Here is a 24,136-nt window from a genome sequence, read left to right on the forward strand (position 1 = left end):
CGAGCTGCCGAATTCTGGACCACCTGCAGTCGTTGTAGCAGATACTCCGGTAGGCCAAGATACAGAATGTTGGAATAATCTAGCCTAGAACCGATTATCGCCTGTACCGTAACCTTCCTGTGGTCTTCCGAAAGGATGGGAAGAAACTTGCGGAGCATCCGGAGCAAACCGAAACAGGTACCAGTGAGACCGGATACCTGAGAACGCAAAGACAGGTCCTTATCGATCTTAATACCCAGGTTCTTGGCCACCTGGGAAGAACCTGAAGGTGGAAACATGTTCTCCGGCCACCATTCCTGCCACTCTGGATCCGAGCTGCATCCGAAGAAGAGTACCTCTGATTTATCCGAGTTGCACTTGAGGCCGTTAAGATGGAACCAGTTAAAAACGGCCCCAAGGAAACCCTGGATACTCTCTCCATCAAACTCCACACCCTTTGGGCATGTAAAGAGGAGCTGGGTATCGTCGGCGTAGGACACGATCTGAGCCCCGAAAGACTCCGCCAGTGCCGCCAGAGGAGTCATGAAGATGTTAAAGAGCGTCGGGCTCAGAACTGAGCCCTGAGGGACTCCAACACCCAATGGCGGCATCTCAGCGGAGCCAGAGGAGGCCCAGACCGTTTGTCGGCGGCCAGCAAGGAAAGATCGAAACCAGCTGAACACCGTCCCCCTCAGGCCGATCCCATAAAGTCTGGCCAAGAGACCCTCGTGAGGGACGGTGTCGAAGGCCGCCGACAAGTCGAGCATCACTAACATCGCCCTGCCGCCTGAGTCCAGCACCTCCTTAATAGCCTCCGAGACTTCCAAAAGCGCTGTCTCAGTGCTTAGGTTCGTACGGAAGCCGGATTGAGTAGGGTGGAGTAAATCATGCGATTCCAGGTACTCGGAGAGCACCTTATGCACGTGCTTCTCGAGGATCTTGGTAAAGGCAGGCAAGAGCGAAATTGGCCTATAATTCGCCAAAACAAGATATGAGATATATTTGGGTGATTTTCTTATGCTCCAACCGGAATGTGTTCTTTTTTATCTGATTGGGGGAACAAATGATAAAGCCAGCCTGCCCTGTATCATGGCTACCTAGGACTAAGATAAAGTTTTACACATGAACCTAACTGGACAGTATTCAATAATACAATAATCTATATTTTTCACACGACCTCAGTCATAAAACAGCTAATTAATAAGTGAAAGGGGTCTGAATTCAGAGTGAGAGCTGCTAAGAGCCACTCTCCTGTCTGTTTTGCACCTCTGCCAACTATAACTGGTCCAAGGGGGGAAAGGCACCAATCTCACTAGCAACTCACCACTATTTCCAGGTAAGTCATAAATGACACACCCCAATGAGTTGGTCAGAAACATGTACAATTCAGGATATCATTTGATTCCACAACATTTTTAAAGTGAGTTTGTGTGAGAAATTAAGTTCATTATTGGCCAAACGTTGGTCATGGAATTCGCTAAAGGTCTGTCAGTAAAATAGTACAATGAGCAGAAATCAATTGTCTAGAGATTTGGGGCTAGAATTGTAAAGATTAATGTGGAACAAAGGTACTCCTGGAGCACAATCACAAACTGAAATATGGAATGGGGAAAGAACTGTGACAGAAGGGGATAATATTAGGTTACTCCAGACTTCCTCAATTTTGATAGTTGGTTTGGGGCTCGCTTTCTTAACAAAGAATTGAGGGAATTTGGAGCATTAAAGATTTAATATTAGTCTTAAAATGTAAACAAACTTTATTTTTTCTTCGAAATGTGAAACATGCCATGTCTTTCTTAAGGTGGAAGATCCATTCTAATACATCAGAGTCTGTAATCCCAGTGTAAACGCCAGTATCTAATTTATTTATAATCTGTGACTTGTGACTCACCCAGTTTCCTATTATAAAGAAAAGATGTCAGAACTGGACTATTATAAGATGTTACAGTTGAGTTCTGATGTCCCAACGCCTACTGCCAGAGCCAGCAGCCGCGGTGAAAGGCAGGTCAAGTCATGGAGCATAATTGAAGCAGCTGTTTTAAAGAATGAAAAACTGAATGTTGCTTTCATTTCTTCTTTTCTATTTAGAGGTTACAATGCAAGCATAGAGAAATAACTAACAGATTTTTGACGTGTATAATTTTACAATAGAGTTTTAATTGTATTCTTCATGTTTAAAAGATGCTCACTCTTTCATATGAAAGAGCTACCCACCAAGGTTTTAAGTAGTTTGTGGGAAAAGTGATGGTGTGACCATGTATTATATGGGACAAAGTACTCCTGGTGTGCATGATAAGGATATTGCAGGTCACCTCCGAGTTCCATAACCTTACAAAGGAACTCGGGCTTCAGCCTCGTTCCTCTATATCAGTGATACAGAAAGTACGGCCCCGGGGCCACATGCAGACCTCCTGACCTTTGCATGTGGCCCTCCTGACCTTTAAATGCGCAGCACACTCGACTCAGCACAAACATTAAAAAGATATTAAATAAAAAGACTGAGCCTTTATTTAAAGGTTGATAGAAGTTAAGGAAAGGAAGTACCTATGTTGTCCTGCACCACTGAACTTTAAGAACACCTTCCTTTTCAAAGCCATCATGCAGCAAAAGTGCAAAAATATGATAAGGTCTCTTCAAAATTCAAAAAGTCTAATTGATTAAAATGCAGAACCATTTCACCTTAGTATATCAGATTGCATCAGTGCATTGAGAAGTAATTTTTTTAAGTGAGAGTTTTCAAATATGAATTTAGAAACATTCATTCTTTCCCCTACACTGACAACAATGCCAATAGTGAACTGGCAAGCCCGCCATTGTGTGCACTCTTAAGGTAGCCTAGGTTCCTATCATACATGAACAATATTATAGTTTATTAAATCAAACACAGGAGACATTTTTGTACAGCACACATACTGAATTCATGTATTTCGAGGTCCTCTTATATGTAATAATGAAGTAAAAGGAGGAAAAGTGAAATAAATCAATTGCCTAGGATCCATTTCTCTTTAATTATTTTGCTGCCCCCATATAGTAAACCACCTGATCAGGCAGAGGAGTGCAATAAAATCCGAGAGACAGGGCAGGCCTAATTCCTCATGAACCACAAAGACCGATGTAGAGACCGGGACTGCCAGAAGGCGCCTACAAAAGCCATTCTCCACCACTTACCGTTCCCTCAGAATAGCATAGCCCCAGACGTCACTGCCATAAGTGGCTACTGGGACACACTTAGCCTGGTATACCTTACTCAGGGCATTCAATGGTTTATTACCAATTCTAGAGGAAAAAGAAAAGATAGCAGGTAATGTTTTCGAGAGAGCTAGTCTCTTTGCTTTAAGCAACATAGCCCTCATATTCCGGTCATCAAACATCTCTCCTAAATAAATGTACAACTGTATCCTCGACAAACTATTACCCTGCACGAGGAATGATCCTGACTTAGGGGCGCATTAGGATGGAGGGCTGATCGCCACCGCTCGTATGGCGGTGGCGATCCGCCCGCCATTCTCCACTATCCGCCTAACATTTCCACCGGCATATTACGATGGCGGTGGGGACCCAGGCAGACAGAAAGACCGTCCGCCGGTTTTCTGCCGGTAGGCAATCCACCCGATTGCCTAACGGGCAGAAAAGGCCAACAATATGGTGGAGGTGCCTTCCAAGCACCGCCATTCATATTAGGATGATGGCAGTGAGCTGCCTTTCCATGGCGGAGCCTCCGCCATGGAAAGGCATGGTGCCTGTCACGTTGTGCATGCAAATGCATCACATGCAGTTTTTACATTGCAGCAGGTGCTGCTTGCAACACCGCCCGCCGCAATGTAAAATATGCGTGATGCGGCCGCCAGTGTAGCGGGCGCATCGTAATTGGCATAGCGGGACCGCCACACTCCTGGCGGGCGGACCCACATTCCCGTTAAAGTCCACCCGCCATTGTAAAGGTGCCCTTAGTCTTTTTGGGCCCAAACACAATTACCTGAGATTTACTATAATTGGTGGAAAGGTCTAATTGATTCATGTAACTCACTAAACCGTCTAACAATGCATGGAGACTGAGGGGCCGATTAAGATATCGAGTGCAAAGCCTCCTCCCGTCAGTCGGAATCTCCTCAACAGCGTTGGAGCCCATCAGACCGACTTGGTCAGTTTACATTTTGACCGCCCAATTATGATGTTCGCCGTTAAAAGGCAAACCGGTTGGTCATTCCGAATCGGTTCCGAGCGACTCGCAGAGTATTCGTGGCTGTTGGAACCGCATCGTACACCCCTATGGACAGCATTTTCGTCCACGGGATAACAATGCCGTTTTCCAACAGCCTCTCTGTGTTGGCCTGTCCGACATGGAAAGGATGTCGGACAGGCCAACTTTCTGATAGTGGAAATAGTACCGTCTACGGCTTTCGAATGCATCAAACCAGTGATGGAGAAGACCTTTGCCATGCTAGGGCTGCTGGAAGAGATCCAGACGGACAACGGGCCACCCTTCCAGTGCATGGAGTTTCGAGACTTCTTGCACCATCTCATAATATCAAGCACAGAAGAGTGACTCCCCAGTGGCCACAAGCTAATGGGGAGGTTAAAAGGTTCATGTGATCTCTCAATAAGACATTGAGGGTTGGTGTGGACCAGCAGGTGGAGCTAGAAGGATGTTTGCATCAATTCTTGAGGGCATATCGGCATATACCCCATAGCAGGTCTGGAAGCTCACCAAGTGACCTCCTGATAAGGGGAGCGGTGAGAGATGTTGTTCCGGTGAGTGAACAGTGGATGCTGGGAACGATAGATGGAGACATGGTTGAAGCCAAGAGGAAGGGGAACAATGATTGAGCCCGCCAATGCCGAAGAGCGAGGAAGGTGGAACTCAGTGTGGGAGACCAGGTGGTTGCGAGAAACAGACAGCCAGGAAGAAAGTTCAGAAATCCGGTTGAGAGCGAGGTCTGGGAGGTCGTCGGAATGAAAGGAACAATGAATGGTCATGGCACGGACAGAAGATCGGCAAGTGTCAAGGATATTGGCGTGGTTTAAAAAAGTCATGTAGCAACAGGAGGTTGGAAGTAGTGGGTCGTAAGAGACCCCATCACAGGAGCCCCTAACAGGCTTTCTGCCCCATACCACTGCACCTGCTGCACCCACGGCAGTCACGCCCCTGAAAGGGTTGCAAGCAACTCAGAGCTACGTAGCACGTGCTGCTGCTCGTTGCTGCAGAAAGCTAGGTTGGCATTAGTCATCCGTTTTCTGGACGCCTGAACTGTAAAGATTTGACAGCAGTTTTTTCTATGTGAAACAAATTTAGAAATTATCCTCTGAATTACGAGTTCCAATCGCATCACGGCATCCTGCTTTCTTTAATCCGAGTTGAATTGGACCCCACGGGCTCAACGCGGTTCTTTGTACATTTCCAAGGTGCCATAATTTCAGGCTAGAGTTTATTTACGCATGTGCCCAGCCTTAATTAAACTCTGTAAATCATGCAATGAGAAAACCTTTGGCAGCACTTCTGCATCTGGATGCCACGCTCATAAAGATTCGTGAAGTTGAATTAAGATGCGTATGGCAAGGGGCCGAGCTGTGCAAACCAAAGAAGCTTCCCAGCGCGCGCGCTCACCTTGCTGATCGGAGGAATGAGGGAGAACAGGTGAGGGGCGGGGCCTGCGGAGAGGCGGGGCACTTTCGGCCACACCCCTTCCAGCACAGAGGTGCGGTTATGCAGATCGCAGGAGCTGATCGTCCAATGGGATGGCGGGGGCGCGTCGAGTCTCGGAGAGAGGGCGGCGTGCGGCTGAGCGCTCTCAGTGGGAGTGTAGCCCGGGCAGAGAGGTGTCTGATCCCGTGGCTGTGCCCTGGAGTCTGCCACATAAACTGCAGCGAACCGATCTTCGAGCCCGGACTACCTGACCTATGGGGAGTGGCGCTCAGTGACCACGGAGTGCCTCAAAGTGAGCTCGGTGCGCTTGTAACATTGGAGTACACCTCAACCCGGAATACCTTTGAGTGATCGTGGAGTGCACTCCCCGGTGAACCCTGAGCTCCGCTCACTCAGCTGGAGCACCTTTAAGTGGGCGCGGAATACTTCTAAGTGGGCTCGGAGTAGTTCTCAGGCAGGAGTATCATTCCAGGATGCCCTTGGATTCGGACCACATGCATAGGCATTGGGCATAGACCCCTGTGAGGCTTGAGTCGCCCGGACTGCCCAGTTTTGCTGGAGTGTCCATTCCTCGGTGGCAGCATCTGTGTGCACACCCTGCGGCGGTGTGCGTCCCCGGCGAGCTCCGGGTCTGGATGTAGAACGCCGTCCCCCCACGGATTGCCAGTTTCTTGCCCTTGGAGGTGCCCTCTGACCCCCGCCTGGGGGAGTGCGGCCGGCATGAAGCCGTAGGCGTGAGGAGGAGAGGACCCCCTGCCCAGGTATGTGTGGGTTCCCACCTGGAGGGAATCTTCCGGGCTAGGGCTCTAGATCGGCTGATGAAGTAAAAGGGAAGGAGTTAGCTTGGATGAATGAATGAGTGTTTGGAAAGGGATGGTATTAACCTAGGGCAGTGACTGAGATGCGGGCATTTGAGAGGTCCGATCCAGCCAGGAGGAATGAGAACCGGGGCTGCGGCTGAGGGCGTTATAAACGCGGAAGCTAGGCGAGCTTTCAGGTGCTAACAAAATGCTCTTTATTCCATATATTTTCTTGTTCCATCCTTTGCAGTGTTGGGTCCGTCACCCCAACATTGGCTCCTTTTACCCACCCCTCTGTGTCTTTTGTCTCGGTTTGTGTTACGTACATTGCGCGGCGACAGAACCGAAGAGTTTTGCACCGGTCCTTGCAATCGCCCGTCGGTGCAAAGCAGCAAAATGTTCTTTTGCACTGCGGGTCTAGCGAAAATTCTATTGGCAAACTGCCCCTAGAGCAGGGCGAGCTCAGTCACCGATGCAGTGACTTTCACCCGGCTTTTAATATCTCTGATGTGGCTTCCCGTGTCTTCTAGTCTCACCTCTCACTCTATTGCCCCCTTCTTCACAGCACGCCCAGTTTTAATCTTAGAAAACAACGTTTGCGTTTCCCAGCTGACTGCGGTCGGCTGCCTTCGTTTCTGTTCATAAAAACCTTCTCTTCTGTGTTCCGATCGTCGTCCCTTTTAAAATGTATTTGTTTCCCTCTAAATCTCCCCGTAAATTGGAAGTTCACCTTTTCTCTTATTTTCAATAATCAGCTATGTTTCCTTTCACCATTATGTGTCTCTACAGTATGTGCTCTGCAACAGAACGCGAGTTCTTCTCCAGCTCTCTTTGGTGCACCTCTGTTCTGTGGCCTTATGCGCCCCCACCCCCCTCACCTGTAGCTCGGTCCATCCCAGCGGTGGCCTGAAGTCCACAGGTGTGGTTTGCCGCCCCCTCTCCCTACATTCACCGCGTGCCTCTCCCTTCAGCTAGTGCCCATGGCTGCGGCTCGCCTCTCGGAGGTTCGGTTTTCCCCAGTGTTCCACAATGTTGTTCAGGGCCTTCCTTTTGTGTTCATGTCTGCTGTTTCTCCCCCTTCCTCTTGTGTTTAAGCCTCCTTTATTTGTGTTTCAGCCTGTATCTCTTTTACTTCTGTTGCATCCTGTTTCTAATATTGTCCTTGTGCTTCAGCCTGTGTCTCTCTTTCCCTTGTGCTTCAGCCTGTCTCTCTTCCCCTTGTGCTTCAGCCTGTGTCTCTCTTTCCCTTGTGCTTCAGCCTGTTTCTCTTGTGCTTAAGCATGTGTCTCTTTCCCTTGTGCTTCAGCCTGTGTCTCTCTTTCCCATGTGCTTCAGCCTGTTTCCCTTGTGCTTTAGCATGTGTCTCTCATTCCCTTGTGTATCCCTTTCCATTGGCTTTCAGGCTGTCTCTCTCTTTTCCTTGTAATGCAGCATGTATCTTTGTCTTTTTCCCTTGTGTTTTAGGCTGGGTCTTTTTCCCTTGTGCTTTAGCCTGTGTCTCTTTTCCCTTGCACTCCAGGCTGTATTTCTTTATCCCCTGTGCTCCAGGCTGTGTTTCTTTATCCCCTGTGCCCCTTGCTGTGTTTCTTCTTCCCCTGTGCCCCTTGCTGTGTTTCTTCTTCCCCTGTGCCCCTTGCTGTGTTTCTTTATCCCCTCCCCCAGGCTGTGTTTCTTTATCCCCTGTGCCCCAGGCTGTGTTTCTTCTTCCCCTGTGCCCCTTGCTGTGTTTCTTCTTCCCCAGTGCCCCAGGCTGTGTTTCTTCTTCCCCAGTGCCCCTTGCTGTGTTTCTTTATCCCCTCCCCCAGGCTGTGTTTCTTCTTCCCCTGTGCCCCTTGCTGTGTTTCTTCTTCCCCTGTGCCCCTTGCTGTGATTCTTCTTCCCCTGTGCCCCTTGCTGTGATTCTTCTTCCCCTGTGCCCCTTGCTGTGTTTCTTCTTCCCCTGTGCCCCTTGCTGTGTTTCTTCTTCCCCTGTGCCCCTTGCTGTGTTTCTTCTTCCCCTGTGCCCCTTGCTGTGTTTCTTTATCCCCTCCCCCAGGCTGTGTTTCTTTATCCCCTCCCCCAGGCTGTGTTTCTTTATCCCCTGTGCCCCAGGCTGTGTTTCTTCTTCCCCAGTGCCCCAGGCTGTGTTTCTTCTTCCCCAGTGCCCCTTGCTGTGTTTCTTTATCCCCTCCCCCAGGCTGTGTTTCTTCTTCCCCTGTGCCCCTTGCTGTGTTTCTTCTTCCCCTGGGACCAGGATGTGTTCCTTTCCCTTGTGCTCCAGGCTGTGTCCCTTCCCCATGTGTTTCAGCCTTTGTCTCGGCTCCCTTCGTTTCAGCATGTGTATCTGTCCTTTCCTTTGTATTTCAGCCTGTCTCTATGCCTTTTCTTTGTATTCCAGGCGGTGTCTCCATTTCTGTTGAATTCCAGCCTGTCTCTCTCCTTCTTGTGTTGTCTCACATGGAAGTGTAATGTGAATTTAATCATCGTTAGCCATAAAACAGTCTTGAATTAGGACATGGGTAGTGAAATTCAAATGTGTTCCGATCACGGGTCTCAAAAATATATCTTCCCCCCCCCCCCCCCCCCCCCTTAGCATGACACTTCTTTCCCCTGCTGTACCCCTCTCCTTGTGCCTGCTGTGTCCCATGACCTAGTAGGTGACTCCCAGTCCCTTCCCCTTAGAAGGGTCAGTGCCTGTGGCACTGGCCCTTCTAAGGGGCCAGGGTGTTGTACCCCCTCCCCGTCCAGAGTCCTGCTCCGCTCTTTCTTCTAATGTTCATTCCTGTGATCTCGTCCCTTGCCCCTGTATTTCCCCTTTACCTCCTGCTGTGTTCCTTTACTTAGTATCCTCACCTGTGCTTCACTCACTTCCTTGCACTGGTGTTTTTAGCCCGTAGTTCTTTCGCATCCTGCGGTGTCTCACACGCCCCTGTGTCATCCTGTAGCCTTCCGTATGCTGAAGCCCTGTCCCTTCCCTTGCGATCCTGTATGTGATTACCCCCGCCCCCTTCCCCACAGTATCCCGCTCATCTGTTCGTCCTTCGGGTTGTTTCGCTCTCTCCTCGCCCTGTGGTCCCCGATAGCGCCTCCCTTGTCTGCCCCAGTTGTTCGTGCCGCTCGAGATCCCACGCGTGATTCCCCCCTCCCCCCTGTTAGGGTGTACCTCGTTCAACTGGTGCATCGCCCCGTGGCCTCTTCCTTTCACCACTGCACAGTCGCCTGTGAATGTGCAACGTTTCTTGGGTCGGTTTATGGGGGTGATCTTTTTTGTAGCCCCCCCCCCCACCTTGATTCTGTCCCATCATCCATCTTGCCCAGTTATCCTGTCTGTGGCTCTGTCCATTTCCTCGGACATCTGTCTTTTTATCGCTCTTCCTCTGCCCTGCCCCACTCTTTCTCACCTATTGGTTGGTCTGATCTCTGGAGGTTTCATATTGCGCCCCCTGTTTTTCCACCATAGGCACAAGTTCACGCTCGATCATGTGCCATTCACGCTGTCCCATTTCCTCTGTACCATTTTCGTCCTGTCGTTCCTCAACCGTCCCCTTGCAAGATGTAATTGCCCCTATAGCTATCTTTTCTTCTGCCCTGTCCTCACACCTTTACTCTCTCGCAGCGGCTCGCCCGTGATTTCCCTATGAGCTCCTTCCAGCCTGTTTGTCGCTTTATAGGTTTCCCCTATAGCCCTCCGGTCTCGTGTTCGGTGGTATCGCTTGCGCTCTGTTTCCACGCCATCCCCGGAACCTACCCGTTGTGAATGGATTGACGATGTCCCGACAGTTCTCCGACCGTCTGAATCCACGAGGGGGCTGTTTTTTCCCGTTTCGAGGCGCTATAACCATTATATGTTAATATTGCCAAATGTAGTGGCACTCGACGTATGTATCGGCTCATTAATTGCCGTTGGTCGTTTAGAGAAGCGAAATAATCGCTCGAGGCTGAAGCTTGAGGTGATGTCAAGGTTCGGAGGTCGAAGAAACGGGACACTTAATAGCAGCATGAACACTTGTTGGGTACAGCGCTTAGAAGCTGCTGACATGTAGCTTGAAACACTATAAGAAAGCATTATTCTTAGTTGCTCCCCCTGTTTCTCCCAGTTTATTGGCCTTACTATGCAACACACGTGCCTCAAGGTAGGCAGGGCCGCATATACCACGCTCCTGTTACTTTCCCATAGCACGCGCCAATGGTGACTTTCTTGCTTATATCGGGCTTTCTAGCTCATTATCTCACAGCTCTCCCTTGCTCCTTCCTACACGTTTACTCCACAGTCCTCTCTTCCCCTCAGAGGCCGCCCTCTCCACATCAGTCCGCCCCACAAGAGCAACTCTGCCCGCAAACTGGAACCACCGCTTCGGAACTAATTAAAATTTCCAATTGCAAAAATACATTAAGCTAATAGAAGCGAGCGAGCCATTTAGAACACAAAACGAGGGCGGTGCCTACCGGTTAACCCGCTCCATACCGGCACGAGGCCAATGCAGCTCGTGCAATTATTCAAATGCGCTTAACTTCCGGCAATATATCTGACAGGCCAAGTTCAAGGTACGCGGCAGTTTTTTCCCCATCTTGGAAAGTGCGGGGCCCATTATTTTCGTTAAGGCAACGCTACGCTGCCGCCTAGGGCGCCAGCCGTTTGTTGCTCAATGCCTGACTGCTGCCCCAAGAAGAATAAATACAATATGCCGCCGTTGATTGCTTGATGGGACGTCAAAAATCCTTACACAATCTTTGATGGTTTCCCTTGGTGCAGTTAAAAAGGCTGCACGCTGTTCATTCGGGGTCGTAGCTTCCTTTGGTGCAGCAGGTGCAGTGGTACCGGGCGTCCGTTTCTTTCCTTGCACTAGGGCCCAAGGCACACTGGCTACGGTTCTGGGTGTTCTTAGTTCTATTTAGCACCTTGGGCTGAATATGGGCGTTCAAATTGGAAAGTTGGGGGGGGGGGGGGCAGCCCGCCATCCCTTTATTTGAAGCACCCACTTCCCATTTGATGGCTGAATCGTGAGAATAGCTGTTCTTCTACAAACTACATGAAAACATGCTATAATTAACCCCCCCCCCCCAAATGGTTAACTTCCGTGGGGTCCTCCTCTTCCTGGACTTGTAGACTTAGGCAGCCCCTTGGTGTCTGATTCCTGAACTTTTTTTCAGGAGTCAAGTATCCAGGAAAACAATTTTTAGCGGGTCATATTCATAAAAATGTAAGTTACATCTATGGCAAGAGTATGACACAACTAATCTTTTGTCTTTGCATACTCACAAACACCAAATGTAAACCGGTTAATAAGCGGTGCTCTGGTTTTTTTTCTTTGCACATAATGCTAATTTAATTGATTTATTGACTTTTACCTATGTCTCCTCGTGAATTTGCCACAATTTTGCAAGCAGGGCATCTTCAGAGCCTGGGAGTGGTAAGGGAAAACTAGGGGTAATGGGATGATGGGGGAGGGTAATAGGTTTAGGAGTCTGTCTGGGAACCATATCAGGAGTTGGTGGGTAACCAACACTCTTCTGAATATACGTACAGCAGTGTGGAGACCAATGAGAGGTGCCTTGGAAGCGGGGTAATCTACACCCAAATATATATACCACAGCTGGCAGGTGTCTGCCATTTTTACGGATACTGACCTTAGTTGGAGGGTGCCGGGGTCTGATCTTCCACTGACCCATATGATGGGTATTATTAATACTTTTCTTGAAGCACCTGGTGTTAATTCTGTACCCAATGCACTTTATGCAAATGGTCAGCGTTGCTATATTGCATGTGAGCATGGAAGTTGGTGTTCTAATTATGAGAGTTTGAGATATTGGTGATTGCACATGAGCATGCGATTCTAGGTGTCACTTATTCTGGTGTAGATTGTGCATAAGCTACAGGCAACAACCTCATTTGCTCCTCATCCCTTGCTAGCCGAGCTGCGACTTACATCAGTAGTGACCTTAACAGACACCCATGACATACTTTCAGAACTAGGGAGACAGAATGGCCTTATCTTGACTTGAAGGGTGCCCTTTTTGTGGTGGGAACTAGGCATGCCTTATGTAGGTAGAGCTTTAAGTCTTTGGTAGGGCATTGCTTGAAAGGAACACATTGGGTTCACCCCTCTTGCAGGTTAATTGGTTTGTGCTGTTAGAAGAGAAAGGAGTAGCAAAATGCTGCCCACCACAAGGAAGGCTCTTCTTGCCTTTACCTATAATATAGGTACTTTGTGAATGTGATGCCCCTCATGTAGGGAGCCTTCTTGGATTTTTGGATTTAACACTCTCTGCTTAGGGTTTACCTTTACCTCAATTATGAGTTGCACTGAGAAAAGGTGCCAACATTATCTGGTCTAGAACCACCAATTTCAGATGGTAATTGCCCCCAGGACCATTTAATTGCAAGCTTTTGTCCCAGGAATGGGAATAACGTGAATCCAGGATTGCCGGATCATTTTATATATGGAGATTGACCATTCCAGGATGACTCCATTCTCGTTTACCACCTGCCGCGAGCAGAATCTTGTAGTGGTTTGCAGGGCTGGGGCTAGGCAGAATTTAAGGGAGGCAGTAGGTACACAGAGGGGGTCCATTCTATTCCCCGGTGCTGTGGAAGGAAGTCAGGAAGGGTTAACTACACTTGTGCCTGAAGCCTCTGCCTTCCTTAATTTTGCAGACCAGCTTTCCTGGCTGGTAAAGTCAGATTCTGTGTTCCCAAACACAGTAAATCCTTGCACATGAACATAGAGGTAGTTGTGATCCGATGGAGCGGTATCTTCCCTGGAGATGCTTCTCAGCCTGACTCATAACCGGCCCATAAGTGACCCACCAGCAACATCGTATATGACCTCAAGGTGCTGTGAAACTATGGTTTTAACTTTGACCTTTGGTGTAACAGACAATGGCGCCCTCATCACAGAAAATTAGGATGTCTCAGACTTATAGAGTGCTTTGGTCCAGTGGGCCATCGCTTCCTGGCCGTGCCATTGCCAAGGACGCCTGAGTTAGATCATGGATGGGGCCCTAGTGACTGTTAGCTTTAAATATGTTAAGTGCTGCTGTTACTGGGCTTTTCACAAACTAATCTACTGTACTGTTGTTTCTGAACGGTGACAGCTGTTGAAAGGACATTCCGGAAGCAAGGGTGGTTTGCTAGTCTTCTACGGCTCTACTGGATGGAATGTAATTTTCTTTTTCTGGAATGAATATTTTTTTCACTTACAATTTTGAGATGCCTTTACTTGTGTAGTCAAGTTCTTTATAGTGAGTCACCATTTTGCACCTGCTTACGCCTTTTGGGCCTAATTGTAGGTCCCAGCCTTGGGAAAGATTTAACATTGTCACCCTTATGTTAAAAAATTATGCACTCAAAAATGCATATGTAAATACCTACAGAGTGGTGCTTTGGGTCAACCCACTTCATCCATTTGTCTGCTAAACTGTCAGTTTCATTTGACTTCTGCTCACCTCATACAGCATGGGCAAAGGGTCAGATATTGGCTATGTTGCGTGTTGCGCTGTGAATGAGACCACATTCTCCAGAATACATGTGCACATCCGCATAATAAGGTCATTTCTTTCATTTGCCAGTGCTTTTTTTCTCTTCTCATTCTAATTCATTTTCATTTGTAAGTCATCCCTTTGAGTTTAAAATGTCTTCAAGTAACAGTAATTCGAAGTCAATTTTATCTTTTTTTGCACCACTAAATATCCTATTTTCCTGTGCATTACAATTAAAAACGATTCCTGTTCTTTTGAGAAGTGCACCTGCCTAATAGGAAGAACCCACACTGTTCTAATAAAATATTATGTGGTGGCTATATATTTCCTTAGTTTTTGTGTGCGAAAATGTTTATTGTAAGCACATGGCCCCCTCGTTTATGCGGTGGAATGCATTTCCTGTTTTCTTCTTTGTGTTTTTTTTGTGGCATATGCTTGCATTGTGAAATAAAAATAAAATAGCCATTGCTACAGCTTGCCACGGCCAGAAATATTGGTTTTTGCCAATGTTTGTTTAATTTCCTACAGCAGATCAATCTTGAAATATTGATTACAACTGGGGAGGGCCCATTGAGCTACGAAGGTTGGGGTGTCCGTTTCACTTGAGGGTGGGCGCTTGCAGCCATGTTATGTAAAGTTTGCATTGGGTTTGATTCACTTTCTAATAAATAAAGGTTTTTGCATATAGGCAAAAGTGGAGGAAAATTATTTTTTTAACCATTGAAAACAATGAGCCCTATCGCTTAATGGTTTTTCTTGCATATTACACACCCTAGCAGAAAGGAAAGTGGATTAATAGTATCTTTTACGGTCTAAACACAGTTTTTTTATTAAATGGCTTGCAATGGTTTGAGATCAAATGTAGCTTTTTCCACGTGTTTATGGGGAGTAGCACTAAAGTTGATCCTTTTGATATTATATAGCAGAAACCAAATTGTTTCCTCTGTTTTTGCCGTGTTGCAAATTTTATTATCAATATGGACCAGAGCACTGCTTTGCTCCATTCCAAATCGCACATGCAAAAAGTAATGAAAAAATCATATTTCCATAATTTTCCCTAGTTCAAGTTTTACGTGATCTGACCTTTGGTGAACACCTACAGAATGGCACTGTTCCAAAGAAAAGAGATTTTAAGAACAATGGTCAGAACTGAAGGAACATAACTTTTTTCACTGAGAACCATCAGTTTAGGTAAACAAAGGGTTACCTAAATTAATTTTGAATTGAAGAGAAAGGCCGGAGGGAGGAAGTAGCCAGAGAACATTCAGCTTTTTTTATTGATTTAGGAAGCAATGCTGTTTTCTTTGGAAACCTGCTTACCACATGTAGGCTCACAGATTTTAAATAGTTGCATTGCTGTTAGTAGTGTGATTGTGTATCTGGTGTGATAAGAGCCTGGCCCAGAGGCCTGGCACACCCTTTGGTTTAGGGTGGCAGCATGCCCTTCCCACCAGTCTAGAATGCCGCCTTATTGAAGCTGAAACCCTGACCCTTTAAAAAAACATATTGGGAGGAGTATGGAATGTAACTGCAGAGGAGGACAGCCAGGCCCTAACTTTGTCAACGAAAGTAAACACGTCACAGAATAGCGCTAAAACAGCAGGCCCATAATTTGGCATATAGTGTTCTGTTTACATCATTCACCCTTGGCCTTAATTCGTATTTACTCTGAAATTGTTTTGGTTCAAAAATTGACGTAGGTCGTTTATTGCTTCCAGGTCAAAGTTCACCCTTCGTTACAGCGTGGTTTGTGGTTTGCTACCCAGTTGCTCGGTGTCAGTCAGCGGTCTGTCTTTGGCTCGAGACCCTTCGCCTCCCTTCCGATGCCCTGCCGTTGTGACAACTTCTCTGCTTTGTACTCACCGACCCCTGTCGCCTCCTTTGCTAGTGATTATTCATGACTACTGTATTTAGTCTGACACCACATGTTTTAGATGTAATTGCTATTTTTGTCTCCAGTATTTCTGCAGGGAGGGTGATGAATGCGTTCCTTTCTTGCCCTTTCTCAGAGCAAAAATGCTTTCTTACTTTTAGCTTTGACCCAATCGTGACCTCTAGTCCTTTGAGAAGTCTTGGATTGTGTGTTTGTGTCTGGTGGACTCTTGGAAGCGGTTGGAATAATGACTGCCAAGGTCAGGCTTACCATGTGCTCTAGGGTGTACGATCTGACCCTGAGCAGGGGGGGCAGATATTGACCAGAAAGTAACTTTTTCCAAGTATGGTGAGCATTGCAGTAAGCAATATGTTTTTTATTTTTTTTATCACAGATTGCTCTAAATCATCGCATTGTTCCTGCCCAATGGGACTAGGATGGGCGTCAGGCTTGTCCGACGAACCCTAATGTCTCTGTCCAACCTAAAACTCAGAGCTACTGTTGACCGTAAGGGAGTGCACCACTAGTAGTCCCCAGCAGCACCACTTCCCGTTTCTTCATCTGATATTAAGCATTGCTTGGTAGCTGGAGTTGTTGGTGATTGGGACCAGGAAGGGCTGTCTCTCTAACCTTTTGTAGGCTATGTAAAGCGCTCTGATAACTGATTCGGTTCGGTTCTAGTTCGCGCTATATAAAACTCTGCAAAAAAAAAAAAAAAAAAAGTGGTAGGACTCATCAATACTGGGACGACGTAAAGGACATTTCTCAAACACAACACTGCCAGTGAGCTAGAGGAAACCTATCCGCATTGACACAGTGACAAAATTGCCACAGCGGAAGAGAACAGATACTTTTTTCACACAATGGGGTTGTGAGACACAAAACTCACTCTAATATAGCCTTCGAGCCTGACGTAGGGGGCTCTACCGGCCATTAAAGGCCTGGCTCCAGTGTTAAAGGGACCGTGTCGAAGGCGAGGGCCTTTAACAAGGGAGCGGGACTTTAATAACTGGTAGAGCCCACAACGGAGGGCTATACAGCTATTAGAACATTCAGCGCCCAGAGGGCAGAATGATCTAAATAGTAGAACAAAGGCCTCATGGAGCCCCAGGGGGTTGAAATCCCCTCCTGTTCCATGAGGCCTTTGTTCACAGGTACAGCTGTGAACAAACATGTTGATGCTCCAGGCTTCTACCAGCCATTAGAAGCCCGGAGCGCTCCATTGTCTTCAATGGAGAGCTCAACATTGCAATGTTCTAATAAACCACAATGTCTTGCATGCCCCTGTGGAGACCAAAGAAGGACTGGAGAGTTCAGTAACAGGCCAACAAAATGGGGGATGGTGTAAACCATACTTCCTTTGAAAAGATTCTAGTATGTCTTTTACCAGTGAAGTGCCTCTGGTAGGATGGCCAACCATCGCCACACCCACATTAGAGGGATTTTTGTGTCTCACAACCTCAGTGCGCGTTTAATGGCCGGTAGAGCCCACTGTGTCAGGCTCTAAGGCTATTTTAGGGTACAAGGTGAAGAATTTCTGCCAGTATCATTGTCTTTATTTACAAAGAGGGGCTTGAGAGTTGCAGAGGGACAACTTATGGGGCAGAGGATGGGCAGCATGTTGAGTGCCATCCAAGTGCTAATCAACCATATATGAGTACGAAGTGGTGACAGGATAGGGAGGCGATTAGGGGCCCTTATAAGAAGGGCTCGGAGACCAAGTATTTCGGTGATGGCTTACACTCTGAAGGTATGTCTTCAGATTTATATTAAAATGCAGGATTCATGGAGCAAGCTTGATGTGTGGGAAAGTGTCATATTCTTGGCAGTTTTTTGTAGTTTGTACAGTGCTTTCATTTGTGAACCTCAGCTCCACCTTCATGCAGTGTGTGATCCCTGGCAGTTAACATTTTTCTCCAGTTTATGGCCCTTATTAGTAGATGGGTGTGTTACTAGTCTACACCACCGATTGTTATGTAACATTAAGAACGGATGTATTCTCAGTGGTTGGTATTGGGGTTGCACCTTTTAGGATGCCTAGCCGCTCCCCACCTGTTAGATGCGAGGGGAGTTGAGGGGGGCCGGAAAGGCATTTTAAGTACAATTCCGTTTGGTGCATGGAAGAGAATGGTGAAAAGGGGTGCCGGGGAGGTTAATTTTTGGCTGCTTATGTTTGAAGTTGTTGGGGTCTGTGGAGATCAGTTTGCAAGAGCTAGGTAATGCCTCCGTGTTCTTTAGGTCAATCTCCCATCTGTCTTCATATAGGGATGTACACGCGGCCATCTTTCTTGTCAGCTATGGGCGTTGAGTAGATGTGAGAGAGTGCACATCTTCATCAGTTTTATATAAAATTATCTTCTACAGATTACCGACCTTCACAGATCTCTACTCCACAGTAGACTGCCGCTATATAGTCATGGCTTGTATGTGTAAGAAAGTGTAGATTTGCTGGTGTACATCCAGCTCTTCTTACTTTGTTGATGTAGTGGATGTTGATATTGTGGCGTTTGTATTATTGGAGGCCGGTGATAAGACATTGAAATAGTGACATGCCATCCCTTTAGCATACTACAGTTTTGCAGGCTGTGTTGCGCAACATGCAGCTGACAGCGTCCAAATTCCACGGTAGATACCTCCTTCCACTGCCCAAAAAATGTGTTAAATATCTCAAAGTGGGTGAATTAAAAAAAATATAAACTCTTTGGAGAGACTTTAATTTAAAGTAAAATAAAATACTGTGGCATCCTTCAAAGAGTTAAGAGGAAGTGTTGGTTATACACTGTTAAGTTAAATGCTTTCATTAATAGTATTAAAAAGATTTTACAGGCAGCTCGAGGCGAAGGTTAGAAAAATGAAAATGAAAGCCCTGGCTGGATCGTTTTCCTGACAGAGCAGGTCCCCAGGGACTTTGGTCAAATTAACCTCTCCTTATAATTCCTAGCATTCCAAGTGCGACGGCTCAGTGTTTTCTCTTCTGCACTGGTCTGTGACTGGCCGTCTGTGTGCTTTTTGCAGTGTTCCTGCACTGCTCTGTGACTGGCCATCTGTGTGTTTCAGGTCTGTATCTGGCCGTCTGTGACTTTCTCCACGGGTGTGTGACTGGCTGTCTGTCTGTGTTTCTGCACAGGTCTGTGTCTGGCCATCTGTATGTTTTGGCACAGTGTTTCTGCACAGGTCTGTGACTAGCCAGTAGTAAGTGTATCGGTCCAACCCTGGTTCATAGAGCAGGTTAGAGGCCGATGGGAAGCCCACATAAACATTGGAAATTCTGTAGCAGATTCAATGCAACCCACACTAGGTAATTCCAATGTAGGCCCAGGAAATTCTAAACCATGCCAGTTTTTCAGAATTACTCCTGGCTAGGTGAACATGCTGAATTCGGATTGCTTGTACCTACATTTATCTAAAGTAGGAGAATTTCCATTGATCCGACCTTCCTGGGCCTATATTTTACATTTCTGGCCTAGACGGACCCCTCACATGCCAGTAGCTCGTTCTTACATCTAGACACAGCCTCACTTTTGGTCACTAGGCCCCCAATGCATTCAACCCCACGCCCCTTCGAAAAGTAATTTTGTTTTAAATTATTAGTAAAAAAAACTTCATATGAATAAACAGAAAGGAAAAAAAAACACCATGTACCACAAATTCAAAAATACATTATTTAGACAATGAAGTCTGTCAAAGTGCCTAAAATTACAAATGAAATCCGAGTAATAGCTATTGATACAAATTTTCTTAGGTCTCCATATTTTTACAGGCTATTCATAATTCATCCTCCGTATTCCTCACTGGTAAAAAATAGTTAAAATACAATTCAGTAGAAGGCTAAAGACTTAACAAAAGTCCCTTTGGTTAAAATGAGAAGCAGTACTGTCTGTCTGCTTGAGGCTAATTGTTTGAAGACTACTAGTGTTCAGGGATCCTCCCCTTCTTCATTTTGGGGTTGTGAATTTATTTTTAGTTGCATGTACCACTTGAAATGGCTGCCTGGAAAAGTAAAGAGTAAGGCCCATATCAAGGTTGCGGAAGGTTTTGTTGAATACATTTCTCCTTTCCTGTTTTGTGTCATTGGCATTAATGGTCTGCTTTTTGTTTCTGAGACTTTAACTCTGCTGTGTCCATCCTAGATCCAAAGGCAGTCCAGATTTTCATGATAACCACTGACTGTTTAACTGTGTTACTTATAAATACTATGGACTTTGAAAATCTGGGTTGGATTTCTTCCTGCTGGATCCACATTTGGCACCACTACATGAATGAAGAGGTGTAAATGTTTTGTATTATTCTGGCTTAAGTTGCTTCCAGGGCTGTAGTCTAGCAGTGCCAGACTTCCGCTTCCTCTCCCCTGTGGATCCTGAGTGGCTATCTTTGGAACATAGATGCTCTCTGGTAATAACTCTGCAGTGAATGTGGGTAAGGAAGGTGGAGCATACACAAGAGCGACTGACTCCTGATGGTTAGAAGTGAAGTCTTCAGATGCTGTTATTGTTGAATTGAACACCAAATTAAATTGGACACACGTTACTTCAAGTCATGTCTTTTTAAACATTATTTGATTTACGCTCTTTAATATATATATGGCCCCCCTAGCAATAAATGTGCAACCATTCGGCTTAGAGATAGTTTCTTACGCCGATGATACTCAACTGCTTTTTCCCGTCGACACCAACTCCACCGACGAGAATTTTCTCAGGTGGAATCTTGGCTATCTCGGAGTGGATGAGTGAGCATTGCCTTCAGCTCAACCCGGGGAAAACAGAGCTTATGCTTCTAGGCAAAGCCGCTCAATTCTGGTAACCTGACTGATGGCTTTCAGAGCTGGGTGAAGCGCCCTCCCCTTCCCTCTCAGTAAAAAGTCTGGGAATTCAACTGGACCATAAACTCACGATGGAAGACAATATCAAGAATATCTCTGGGTCATGTTACTACAGCCTTCACCTCCTACAAAAAATACTCCCCTATTTACCACTGAAACACCGCAGAACAGTAGTTCAGGCAATGGTGGTGAGTCGGTTGACTATGGGAACGCTTTGTTGGCTGAACTGGGGAGACCACTCTAACCAAACTCCAAGTGATTCAAAATACCTCAGCAAGAATGGTTTTAAACCAACCCCCTGGAACCCCTTCTCTTCCTCTTCTTAGAGAACTGCACTGGCTTCCAGTGAAAAAGAGATCACTGTTCAAAATCTGCTGCCTCTCTTTTAAAGCTCTTAAAGGCGAAGGCCCCCGCTATTTGCAAAACAAACTATCCAAGCACCGGTCTGAATGCAATTTAAGATCCAATTCATGAGCTTTCCTGAAGGTCCCACGCATCCACTTAAGTCGTACAGGTGGTAGAGCTTTCTCCTATGTGGCTTCCAAATATTGGAACTTACTCCCTGAGACTTTGCGTAAATCTACATCTCTTATGGCCTTCAGGAAACAACTAAAAACCTTTCTGTTCTAATTAGGACCTTTTCTCGAGCAAACACTATCTTGATCCGCCTCAAGTTATCCCTTAGGTCAAGCGCTGAGATGCCCCTGGGTGAGTCACGTGCTATACAAAAAAAAACTAACATAACATAACAATTAGTATAGTACATGGTTGTTAGTGCTGGTTTATTTTATTTTATGGGGCAGTGTGCTGTCTTTTGAATGGGGACTGGAGGGCCTTCGGGAATTGCCAGGGATAGTGGCGCAGCGGCCAGGGCAACTGACGACAGGGGCTGGGGATCATGGTTCGATTCCCGGCACCGGCGTCAGGGGTCTGCCCAGCACCATGTTACTCTGGGCAATAGCTTGCTTAATCTTCCCGACGGCCCCCAGCGCCGGGAAACCTATGGGTAGCTGTGCGCTTTACAAATACAGGATTATTATTATTATTATAGTACGACAAAACAAGCACACAATTAAACGCCTAAATAGAATGTCCCGTTTCCCTAGACTTTTCCTTCCTTGAGGTGGCTCTGGAGGTGAGCCCGGACATCTTGAATAGGAACTGTTGGTGCATTGGGTGGGTTTTTAGTTCATCTTTGTGAGCAAATTGTGGATTTTCACAGAAGAGCCAAAAGACTATTGAGAGAGTAACTTTTTTTTAATGTGTGGGGGTCAACAGGCACAATATGCTTTTCATTGGAGCATTGCATTTTGTATGAATACAGTCCGACCTGGACTGGCTCTACTGGCCATCCAGTGTTTCTCCGGGAGGCTGGAAGGGTGGGGGCCATTATAGCAACAGTGGGAGGTGGTTTTGCAGCAGTGCTGCAGTATTGGCCCCCAGTAACAAAAGCAGCAAGCAAGTGCTTCCAGAAACTCTGGGCAAGGCAGTGCTTCATCAGGGGGTGGTCTGAGAAAATTACCATGGCTGTGTTGGGCTCCCAGTCCAGCCCTGAATACAGTGCAGCCAGAGAAACTCCCCTTGTGCTTCTGGAAGCGTCTCAGGTGTGATTTGGTTGGAGTGAGCCTGCAATGAAGCAGTCTTCAGCTGGATTTAGAGAAGTTGACCATCAATGCGTTACTACCAAATCTGATCAACCAAAAGTGCAGCATGTGGTAGTGTCTGCAAGACCTATTCTTGCCAATTCATTAAAATATACACAGAGTGGGCTTTGGCTCCACCCAATAGGAGTAAACCTCTCTCATCTCATGCTATTAGCTATTTGGTGTGGCATTTGGCTTTCTAAGAAGTGGGTTCAATAGAATGCATGAAGGTCTAATTTACATCTGGAAAATACACTTAATTTTCACTTTGTCACATTCAATTATTCATCTCCTATATGCAGTATGCACATAAAGCAATTATTTTTGCCTGAACCGAATTTAATGTGATAAACAGCATTTTTGAATACAATGAATATAAACACCATTTGAAGGCCTCTGTCTACATGTGTTAGCACATTATGATCAGCCTTTTGGCTTTGGCTGCATTTCTTTTATTAGCAGATAGAGCTGGTACTTTGATGATTTTTCAAAGGATTCTGTTATGGAGACATGGGATGCATGTTACATATGAACATTAAGGATCTGCCCATGGTGACTTAAAAGCCACAGTGGTATTGACTGCCTATTCTCATAGCCAGAGATGATTGCAAGCTTGCAGGGTGTGGGGGGTGGAGAAGGGATTTATTTCTGGTGGTTCGCCTTTAAATGTAGAGAGGTTGATTACACACTTCTCAGTGGGTTTGTCATTGATTAAGGACACTTTCCATAGAACTGGTCGTCCTCCGCATAGGGCTTAAGGGAAACCACCCACCAAATCCATGACCATACAAAAACATTAACTTTCCCATAGAATGTTATAAAACCTCTTTGGTCTTTGAGGGGATGATTAACTCCAACAGCAAATTGGTCACCACTCTCAAAACAGGGCTATATTTTGAAACCCGTCAATGATTTAAGCTGTTGATGAGTTTCCTACCTGTCCAACAAGGGCCTCGTGTCTAACCCATTAGCCAAACGTGTATATGTCAGACCATTATTATTTTTACATCTGCTCTGCAACATGCCCAAGTCCCTACGAAGAGCTTCATGTAAGAAATGTTCAAACACAATCGTCGTTAAATTGCTAATAAAAAGTGACTCTCTCTGATATTTACAAATCGGTATATGGAGAAACCCACCTCCTGCTTAGCAGAGTAGCAAACCTACAACTGGATAGTCTTGGACCTGATCCGGGGATCCTTTTGGCAAATCAAAGCTCAAATTCAGACTACTCACTTTGCTGAAAGGAAGGTGACCTCTACAAGTAAAATGGTAATATTCGGCCAATGTAGGAGTAGGGAGGCCATGGACGAGCTTTCAATCGTGACACCCTAGGCGAACCGGGCAATTGGCACCCCAAATTTTTTTTCTCTTCATTTTAGGTTTATTTACATTACACCCCTGAAATTTGTAGTCCCCCTAACGCCCTAAACAAACGCCTAGTTTGTCTTTATAACTGAATACCAGTGATTGTATGCTGCATTTGCGTCATAGGTTTTACTCACTAGTGGGAGACCAGGGGCAGGTCCTGTCTTCGTGGTAAGAGTACTCCCCCCACCGCCCCCCATCTCCTCCGAGACAGAATAAAGTGAAGCCAAGAGCTACAAGAAAGACCAGCGTGCCAACACACAAAGCAAAACACATGGACAAGAATGTATGCCGAACATTACTTTGCATATATTTTCATCTATTGTCGGTGCCAAGAAACGTTCTTTGACGTTTCTTGGCCCAAAAAGCATCAGAACTGCTGCAGAAAAGGATTCATCCAAATAAACGATTTTACTTTACAAGGACAAAAGTGCAGCTGATCAGTTTGTTTGCATATTTTTGCTCCAAAAGCTGTTAAACACTGGGCTGCCTCAATGTACACAACTCGCTTAGGAAAACACTAACTTTCTAAAATGTAACGCATTTTTCTCC

At 46.2% G+C, this 24,136-nt stretch overlaps 1 protein-coding gene across 2 annotated transcripts in view; it reads left to right on the forward strand.

Moving 5' to 3' along the window:
• The first annotated feature begins 5,687 nt into the window (after positions 1–5,687).
• SEMA3F (semaphorin 3F) overlaps positions 5,688–24,136 on the forward strand; it is a 329,656-nt gene continuing 311,207 nt past the window's right edge. Inside the window, exon 1 of one of the 2 annotated variants that reach the window (XM_078661253.1) lies at positions 5,688–6,384. The gene's annotated coding sequence lies outside the window, so the exon portion shown is untranslated. The remainder of the gene's footprint in view (positions 6,385–24,136) is intronic. The other variant, XM_078661252.1, reaches the window with a different exon arrangement.

Source organism: Lissotriton helveticus, chromosome 9, assembly GCF_964261635.1.
Source record: "Lissotriton helveticus chromosome 9, aLisHel1.1, whole genome shotgun sequence".
Classification (NCBI taxonomy): Eukaryota; Metazoa; Chordata; class Amphibia; order Caudata; family Salamandridae; genus Lissotriton; species Lissotriton helveticus.